Raw genomic sequence first — 11,242 nt, 5'->3', positions numbered from 1 at the left:
ACAACAACATAATGCGAATACGAATATTAATTGTAACTGCAAAACTCTTTAACTAGTATCATTGGTGTAACACCGTTAAACTACAAACATTCTGCAATATTTTAGCATCAAAGAAATTTTCGCGACATCATCTTGTTTTGTTTTACGGAGTATCTCGAATCAGGATTGGTTTCATTATGTTATCTTTAATTCGCATAATTTTTATAATATATTACGGGCAACTTTACACTCATGCGAAACCCCTATTCTTTCATATACGAAGGTCCATTCAGCTATGCTTTTCCCCACATACACTTTCAGTTGTGCACGCTCTTTTTTATTGCTAAATAGCTTAGAGCAAGACGTCCTTTCTTTGACGCCGCTTATTAATAACATAATGATTATTTCACGAGAACTACGTCATGCATAATCATGGACTGTGTGTCTATTGAATTGAATTAAATAAACGATATACAACATATTACTTATATAATGGACAAAAGTACATGACATTTATTTACTCAGTCTAACGAACAAATAATGTGAATACCGCATACACTTGACCGGCGAATGTCTGATCAGAAATATGTGAAACTGTAATAAACTATAAATTACTACACAAAATAAGTAAAACCATTTTAAAAACAATAATTACAGTCATTCAGTATAGACAATATAACTATACGTTTCACTGATTGTTGACGAACTTTACATACTGTCATTTCAAATTAGTCCTTACGTTGGCAAGTATGTACTTATGTTTTATTAAAAAACACCATACACGCCGTTACATTACTAAATTTATCGCACATGTTGATGTTCAGATATAAGTGAAGCTTTCCAAAATACCTCATACACCATGAACTTATCAGTTTATCTGTTTACACTTACACACTATACACAACAGTTGCGTAAACTCATTATAAACACCATAATACAATTATATATACTTATTTTCGCATTAGCCATTTAACAGTGATAAAAGGTATTTTCGAGTCTACTTCGCTCCTGCCAAATTGACCTACATTTATTTGCCCTAATTACTTCGATGTCAAAGCATGAATATAAAAAAATGCTTAAAATGGCTTAAACGGCGACGAAATTCTTTAGTCATGTATAATTCAGTTATTATTAACGCACTTGTAAATACAACTTAACTGGGCCCCTCGTGTACATCAAGCTTTCGTGACAAGCGTTGGGAATGACAATACAATAACAGATGCTCGCAAACGTTTTATAAAAGTTGTGGTCAATTACTCTTCTGAATCGCTTAAACTTAAATACGTTTTATCAGTTTCGAGCGAAATAACATTTGTATTTTCGGGCATAGGTTTAACATTGCGATGATCCGGATTTGGTCAAGGTTTATTTCCATTTGTGGCAGGAGCATATTGTGAAGAGCCCAAACATGTGTGATATCCTCATTAATGCACTATTTGCCAAAATGAAATCTTGAAGTTCTATCAGACTCATGACGGCTGATGTGACAGGTTAATACGATGATTCTTATGTACACCAATCGTCCACGCAAATACAAAAACGTTTCGTTCCTCGACGTACAAGGACATAATACATACTATACAGTAACCCACCCAAGGGGTATAATGTTATTCTAGTTCAGAATGTAATCATATTATGTCTGATAAACCAAGTTACGTTCGATACTGGTCTGCAACATTTGACTGAAGTAACATTCGGGGTTTCAAGAATATTATATTAATTAATTGTCTATACACTGTCCATAATATGTATGTGTGCAAAGCATATGCATGATTGTTCCTGAAACAATACACTACTTTTGCGTAAATTGAAAGTAGGTAGCATGTGTATGCGTAGTATCGGCCCTTTTAAAGAATACATCTAAATATTGTAAGTGAACACTATTTAAAAACACACATAGTTATATGCTATAGTAAAATATGTATTCTTGGACTATCCAACAAAAATGCATTTAACTCGGCCATATTTTGACAAAACGCCCTGTAGTTATCAGTTTAATGTACATAGTTTCTCATAATTCGGCCCTTCTGATTTAATGCTGAGGTTTGTAACTATGCGCATGTCCTTGTTCCATAAAACGATTCTTAATGGAAAAGTTAAACTCTTGCTCATGTTGTTTTTAATTTTTTTTTAATTTTTTTTCCACAAATTAGCGGCGTATTATACATTTGACAAACCTACTCATGAATGATAACCAAATTAATAAAATTAAATCTTACTAAGTTTTAAAATCGTAGCATTAACCTAGATATAACTTGACCTGCCTTCAAATGAAATCCGAAAATCATGAAAATGATCGTCTAGATTTTCATTATAAAACAGTATTTTGTGTTTACATTATAAAAAAGCAATTTTGTTTAAAATAATGTAATACTCTATTTAAAAAACACAGTTTTAATGAATTTCATTCTATGGGATTTTAAAGCGCTACGATTGTAGACACCATGCTTCAGATCACTTTTAAATGAGCAAACGTATTTTACACAAATACTCGATGAAAAGCGTCAAAGAGTTGTTTTCCTGAGTTGCTAGATTTTTATCCGGTAACGAAACATCAAACAACATAGTGTCCTATAAAAATATGTGTTTAACTAATGACTGTGCATGTTCTAATTCGCATTAAACTCTGTGACGATAAGTGTGAACAGTCATATGTTGCCAGTCTCAGAACAAGTCTGTAATCGATGATAATCAATTTGTATCACCGCTTAGCAATGAGCAAAAGTTTAATAGTTAAAGCACACTGGGGCTCTTAGTGCGGGAGCGTCACATGATGTATGTTTTTTTAATTTACGCGGTTGGTCACGTGACCAATGTAACTTACAACACATAAATAAAACATGTCAGTTTTGATTTTTTATAGCAATTAAATTGTTACTACTGTGTATTATTGCTTGTTTTGAACAGTGTAGTATATGGCATAGTATATTAAACGCAAAACCACATCTGTATTTAATAATTTTCGGTAAAGTTAAACTGTATTCATATATTATAAATATTTTTATGTCAAAACATATTTAGAAACGTTTGCTCAACATTAAATTGACTTATGTTTATATAACATAGCTCAATACAGTGTTTTCCTCTCATGTTGCAAATGTTGTTTGTTTGTTCGTTATTTCTTTTTTGAATATTTAAGTTAATCCCGTAAACGATAACACTTTACCACCTTCTATGTAGTATGATAATTATTGCTTACATTGTTTTGCTTGAAGATTTTATTTTAACATACATAAGCCTTTAAGCCCTTGAGTACACACATATTACAACACAGTATATACCCAGATGGTCAATGGCGTACATAGTTTTTAACAGAATCTCGAAGAAAGTCTTAATACAAAAAATGTATACAACCTGGACCTAGATAAAAATCTTAATACAAAACATGTGTACACACGTCATCGTATTTTTTGAGTTTTTATATGAAATATATAAATAAATGTAGGTACATGGAGAAACACAAGATAACTTAAGTCAGCTCTCAATTTAAAAGCTTTACAAACAAAAAAAGTTATATTGTATTTCTTGTATTCACACACAAACAAATTTATTAATGCGTGAACACAAATTTGTGTACAACAATATTGATACAATCATGCCAGCACTTACCTTTGGTAAAATGGTTTTAATTAATTGAACACACACTCCTATGTATTATAAATTCCTGCAGCTATATGCGTGCTTCCACTTGCTCTTAAACCCTTCGTTGGCAATTTCAGAACATGTTTAACAGCGGTGGGTGTTTGCATTGACTCTGATATTGGAAAAAGGATAACTTCCACGGATGAATACTGGGACGTGATAGATGCCTCTCCCTATTGTAAGCTTATATGTTTTATCTTGATTTGAGCACAGAGTCAATATGGCATTACTAGCATTAAGACATGTCATACCATTCTATAAAATGGTTAATTTTGCAGTGTGTTTAGTATTGGTTGAACTTGTTTTTAACTTTAAGTGAGATTTAATAACGCATTAAGAAATATGGGGGAGTATATTGTAATGATTGTCATTGACAAATCATTCATACGATTCGGCTATATATGCGTATCAATTGCGTGCGCCATAAAACTATGATTAATCAAGTTCACTAATAAAGGTTATTTTAAATATATAAAGGCAAGCCTTCTACTATGGCGGAAATTACATGTGTTTTGTAGGTTTTACCATAGTTTAATTGTGCATTAGTTTCTAAGGTTGTGTAAGGTATAGAGCACAAACACATACATTCCATAAGTACAAGGTGTATATAAATAAATACAAATAATATATGTATATTTAGCTGAGACACACAGCTTGTCCATTAGTAATGATATACTTCCAGAGAGCGGTGTATTAAAAGGTTTGTAATATATATCGTATACGTATATATTGCTTACTTAATTTGATCGTTAATTGTATGATGCACACTTCGCTGAACAACAAAAGCTCGATGAAGCCTAATTAACAACGATATAACGAACATATAAATAGGCGCAATCTAATAATATATCATCTCTTTGTAACATAATAATAGCTATGGTTTATTCACTTAAATGCAATACGAAGGACATAAAAGCAATTACTGACCCCATCAATCTAGCAAATGGTCACTGAATTTTAATAATGAACAGCATCGATTTTATAAGGGCTATGTTTACTGGTGAAGCTAGATGTTTATAGCAGGTATATGGGTGCGTGTTGATCACCCACGCCGACTGAGTAAGACGCTTTTTGAACTGTATCTACCAGTTCATAATAATCCTACATGTTATTATGTAAACGAAAAGAGCGCAATGTTCTCATAAATCGAAACGTGTGTTAAAAGCTACGGTACACACATAGACGTATGTTTAACAAAAGCTTGAATCGCATAGTTACTGTAATGCTATTATGTAGTCATACACAAAACAAGCAACTGGTTACACACGCGCTTCATCCGATCAGTATTATAGATTTTTAATATTTATACAGTAAGCACGTGTTGCTAAATGCTTACTACTTCAAGACTTCCAATGAAAGTTCCTGTCGAGTTTGTATAGTAGATTCAGTGGAATGCAACCACAGTGTCCATTTGTTCCAAGTGTACGTTTTTATTAAGATGGTTCATGTGCATTTTATTAATATATCTTCACTCCTAAGTTTTTCAAATAGTTTATGGTAGCAAGAACATTAAACAAATGAATTTGTTGAATGTTAAGGCTGCAAATCATTCTGGATACAATCTAACTAATTCATCCCAAAGGAGGATTTTACAACATAATCAATATTATACTTGGTTGGTGTTTAATAAATAGTTAAATCTGGTAAATAGACGAGAAACACTTCGTCGGATGTTTTGTCGTGTTAACGATATAGTTATTATTGGAAAAAACATATCAGGCGATTTTTCAAAGTTATAATAAATAACACTTACATTACGACTTACCCGGACTCAACGACTCAATTGAAAAGAATTCCACTCAACCGGGCTCATTCCGATAACCAATTACTAAAAATAAATTATATAATTAAATGATTCTCATTTTAAAAAAAGGTATACCATTGTTTGTGTACTTGTTTCGTTAGATGACATCGACTCTGAAACGAACTTGAATGCAAGTCTATATTGTATGATTTAGTGTAGGATTTACGACCATTAAACTTCTATAAGTCACGTATTTGAAATATGTTGTCAAGCATTTGAGTTGGCTGTCTTTTGACATTCATTATGACGTCTGTAAATTACAAATTTCAAGTCCTTTAAAATACATTGAAAACACAATTACTCACTTTTCCTCGAGCTTCCATATGCACAACAAAATCGCCACATCAATTAAATAATTGTGACTGTATTTTTATTTCTCTAAATACTAGTCTTGCATATTGGAATAACAATAGTGTAATCATAAGGTAATGTAAAGATTAAAACCGTCTCTACTGATTGTACATGCGCCATGGCGGCGATAATAAACGGCCACCGGAAAAACTTTGCGAAACCGAAATTTCGCAAACTTAAGTACCCTTTTTCTTGAAGGTTTGCTTATTTGTGATAAAGTATAAGATAAAAGTCTAACTTGTGATTAATAATTGGTTATTTTTGCTTGTTAAATGCGTTTTCTTCACTATGAACTTTATTTGCAAAGTTGGGGTTCCCATGGGATTTTTGTAATTTCCCATGGGATTTTTCATTATCCCATGGGAATTTTGGTTTTCTCCCATGGGATTTTTCTCCAGCTTTTTTTATGGGAGAAAAAATCCCATGGGATTTTCAAAAACATAAAACACGTTCGTTTGTGCTTAGTTATCGATTTTAAGCATTGTTAAAGCATTTGTGCTTATTTTCGTTCAATTTACTTTGATAGAAAAAAAATCCCATTTTTTTATGGGAAAAAAAAAATCCCATGGGATTTTTTTCTGATTTTTAGAGATTTATTCATGTAACCTTCAGAAACACTACCTTTTAACAAATGATGAGCATTTCTCGCGATTTCAACGCGTTATATCGTGTTTTAAAATAATAAAAAAATCCCATGGGATTTTTTTTCCCATGGGATTTTTTTGTCCCATGGGATTTTTTTTTCCCATGGGATTTTTTTTTTCCAATGGGATTTTTTTTAAGGTATAAGTTTCTAAAAGCTATATAATAATAATAATTATAATAATAATAATAATAATAATAATAATAATAATAATAATAATAATAATAATAATAATAATAATAATAATAATAATCGTGCTCAATATGATGAATTTGTACTTTTAAGCGACTAACATTTTTATTCGAGCCGATCGTCGAGTCCGAATGGTGAGTATAAGAGCAATTTACCTGTACAAATAAATCTCAATTGTGAAGAGAACGCTACCGTACTATAAAATAATCTTGATAATAAGTCATATCATTTCTCGACAGAAAATGAAAACAGTATCCATATTGATGTCAGCAATGTCCCCTGCTATGATAAATATTGACAAAATGAAAAACCTTGACAATAATTCCGTGTCGAATACGCATAAGATTATAGCAATCAAATTCATATAAGCATTGATAAGATAATTTGCGAAAATGGGTCTTATGTCAAATACGGCAAGCGTAGCTCCATTCCATAATGTCCGGTATTAAGTCACGTCAAGTTTCGTGGTCGAATTATAGCATAATAATCATTTTCACATTACGCGATTCATATGAGTTTCCCTACATATATTGTGTTAACATTTATGTTACACTAATGTGCGATGATGAAAAGGGGATTTCGGTAATTCTACATTCGCCCGCCTAGTACCGAAATCCCCATATTTACGCCTTAAAGGGTCAATAGGTCATCGGTATGAATGGTTTTTGACTTCACATGAATGTTAAGGTGCAACAAATTTGATATTAATTTTAATTATTAAGCACTCTTGACAGCATTAAGTTGCCTTTCAGTGGGGATTTCGGTAATTCTACACTAGAACTTAAACGCGCGCCGGTACCGAAATCCTGCTGTACAAACCTTCAAGTGTCAACAAAATTATTATAGTGTTTTTTTTCATTAGCAACCAGTGACATGTATTTCTCCCATTCGGTTACTTCTTTTGGAAAATAATTAGCGGGGATTTCGGTACTGCTACATTCGTACGCCCAGAGCCGAAATCACCCATGTTTACGCCAATCCCCCATATTACGCCTTAAAGGGTCTATATGTCATTATGTTTGGGTTTTGGCTTTGCATTAATGTTGATTTGTACACAATCATATTAGTGTTAATCATTTAAACACTCTTATCAGAATATTTTTTCCATTATTAAATAGTTTATTAATGTGAAAAATGTGTAAACGAATGTAAAAAAGGTAAAATGTACATTTAAAACATTGGTTACACAAAAGTATATGTAAATATAACATGACATAGTAATAATAAGTCTTCAGAAAGTATTTTCCAAACAAATCTGATGAAACAAATGATATCGTACTACCTTATTTACAATATGCTATACACTTTTGCAATTTAGTTATCAATGTTTAATCAAAGCATAAATCAGGATAATATGTTGCCTCTTAGCGGGGATTTCGGTAATTCTTAACAAGCACATAAACCCGCGCCGGTACCGAAATCCCCGCTGTACAAACCTTCAAGTGTAAAAAAATACTGATTTAGGTTTAAATAAAGGGAACAATAGTATTTTTGGCCACCAAAAAGCACTTCCGCGTCAACAAAACGATTGAAATTATGTCAGAAACCCAGCTTTTCATTGTATATATTGCAATACACCATCGGCCGCCGAGAGCGGAATACTGCGCTTGGCCGCTAAACAATGTGGATTGCATCAAATTAAATGTCAATTTTCGATTTTATTACAAAAATAAACACTGCCTTTTTATAAATATGTCAAGCACGTACACTTAACAAAAAAATCGATATATCTTTATGTAATGTAGAAAAGTAAAGCGCTGTATATATAACAATGTTTTATAATGTCTCTCTGGTTGAGAAAAAAAACTAAACAAAACCATGTAGAACATATATGTTTTCATAATTAAAAAAAATATTTAATGATGCACGTGATGTTTTATAATTGATATAAGTTCACGTGTCATTGAACGAGTTAAGGGAGAGATGCGAATTAAATTACACATAATTAAAAAATGATACTATACTGTCAGCTTGATTTATAAATTGTGTTCCATCGCGCCAATATATTCATTGTTCCATGAAATTGTGTATAAAAGCAAAACGATTGAAATTATGTCAGAAATCCTGCTTTTCACATGAAATGATCTTTAACACTTTTTTTATTCCAATCAGGTAATTAATAATAATAGGGGAAGTCTATACTGTGTATTAGAAACTTGTTGTGGTGATCCCTATCTTATCCGCTCAATACACATCCACCTGGCTACTGTACAGAAACAATTAGATTTACTTCCAAAATAACTGATTTCATTAATTGCTAACTTGTTGTCTACATTTTAAATTAACAACGATAATGGATCAACATCACCGTTGCACAATTATTAAGTTCACAGTAATCTGTACTTTAAATAGATAGCCTAATTAAAGACGGTGCTAATAAAGAACAAAGCGTGAATGTGGATATTAAGAAATTAGATCCTTTTTTGCATGACACTGGCAGTATATCATTTTATCTTATATAAATAAGCCACATTTAAGACATGGATAAAATTAAAATAAGACACATTTGCATCTTTCATTTCTTGAAAAAAAATAAGCACGCAGTCACATATAAATAAGATACATTGAAGACACAGAAAAAAAAAATAAGACACATTTGCATCTTTCACTAAATTTTCTTAAAAAACATGTGAAACTGAAGAAAAACATTTATTACTGACACATTATTCTAAAAAGTCGACTGACAACTTAAGTTCAAAGAGGGATTTACAATTAAATAAGATCCATTTTCGCATGATGCTGGTTGTAGAGCAAGCAATACATTTCTTACTGACACATTATTCTAAAAGTCGACAGGCAACATAAATTCAAAGAGGGAACCACAATTAAATAAGATCAATTTTCGCATGATACTGGTTGTATAGCAAGTAGTCACATATTAATTACAGCTTGCATTAGTTGCAATAATTTTGTTAAGTGCGCGTGCTTCTGAACGTTGCGTTAAGCGAGAGTGTTGCCATTTTGTTAGTTTTATATTTTGGTATTATGTATGATTATTGCTTGTTTTGAATTTGAAATAAACGCTTTCTGGCAAATAAGCATCGTCTTAATTTTAATACAAATAATGAACATTTGACATACAAAATGTCCAATAACATACCGGCAATAACATTATATATATGTTAATTTCTTTGCATGTTTATACCGAAATTATAGCCGACATCGGCAGTTAGGGAAATTTAGTGACACACTTAACACATCAAACATGCATGATAGTTCTTTTTTCATATGATATTCCCCTGGTTGCTTACCGGTGTATTGGTACAGTTGATAACCCCGCCGGGACTACAGTAGGGTGCTAATACACACGTGTATCGTGTTCAATACAATCGTCTTAATTTTAATGCAAATAATGAACATTTGACATACAAAATGTCCAATAACATATCGGCATTAACATTATATATATGTTAATTTCTTTGCATGTTTATACCGAGATTATAGCCGACATCGGCAGTTAGGGAAATTTTGTGACACACTTTAACAAAACAAACATGCATGATAGTTCTTTTTTCATATGATATTCCCCTGGTTGCTTACCGGTGTATTGGTGCAGTTGATAACCCCGCCGGGACTACAGTAGGGTGCTAATACACACGTGTATCGTGTTCAATACCCGATCCATGCTACAACGTGTAAGAACGGGAATTTCGGTAATTCTACCTTTTTAAGCTTGCGCACCTCTAATGGGCACATATCCAAATATAATTTAATTAATTATTTTCCTAATCAGCATCATTTCACTAAACTACATGCAAATTTGTAGGTAGCTTTCCATGCTTAAAAAAAAATAAACCGATTTTTTCAAAACCACCCTCACGCTCGGCTTTTGTCCAGTTTATTTTCACCCCTGGGGTATATAAAAGTTCCATAATTCATTCAAATTTCCAAATGTGGGCATGCAGGTTGGTGTGTACAGATGCAGTAAAGGTGTTAAAGTTTAAACAAGATGAAATAAGTATTCTTTTACAGACATTTATTTTTACAAATTTTAATCTATGGAATAGCGCCATGAAATGTAAGTGATTTCAGCCAAGTAAAAATTGGGTCGGTTAAAAACAAAGTGTCATAAAAATTCAAAATAGTATCATTTAAGTTATATTTTAAATTAAGTTTTTATAGAAACACTATATACAGCAAAAATACCAAAAAATAGACAGATTTACCGTTTACTTTTTGAAATAAAAATAAAATGCAACATGCATCATTCGTATTTTCAGCAGTAAATTAATCAATTTAGCCATAACGTTGTTTTAATTTTAAAATTGAAGGATGTGCATACAATTTTCAACATATTTAACAATAAACATAGCTTATGTGCTATATTAAATCAAATTACGTTAGAAAAGAAATAAAACGCGTCGCAAAAAGTATGCGATGTCGGCAGGAATCGAACCTGCGCGGGAAAATCCCAAAAGATTTCAATTTTATCGCCTTACCCACTCGGCCACGACAACTTTACATCTGTGTAACCTTAAATTAGATATATATAAGTAAACAGGTAAAAAGGCTCGCTCGATCTTTGAAGAAATCGCGAAATCGTATTTTTCAGATGATAATTGGATCAAAGTCAATATTTATAGTGAAAATAATGTAATCTAAATGAATAAGTTAAACATATATCAAAATTC

Source organism: Dreissena polymorpha, chromosome 7, assembly GCF_020536995.1.
Source record: "Dreissena polymorpha isolate Duluth1 chromosome 7, UMN_Dpol_1.0, whole genome shotgun sequence".
In the NCBI taxonomy this organism is placed as follows: Eukaryota; Metazoa; Mollusca; class Bivalvia; order Myida; family Dreissenidae; genus Dreissena; species Dreissena polymorpha.
The sequence above is the reverse complement of the archived record's forward strand: the minus strand, read 5'-3'. Positions refer to the sequence as shown.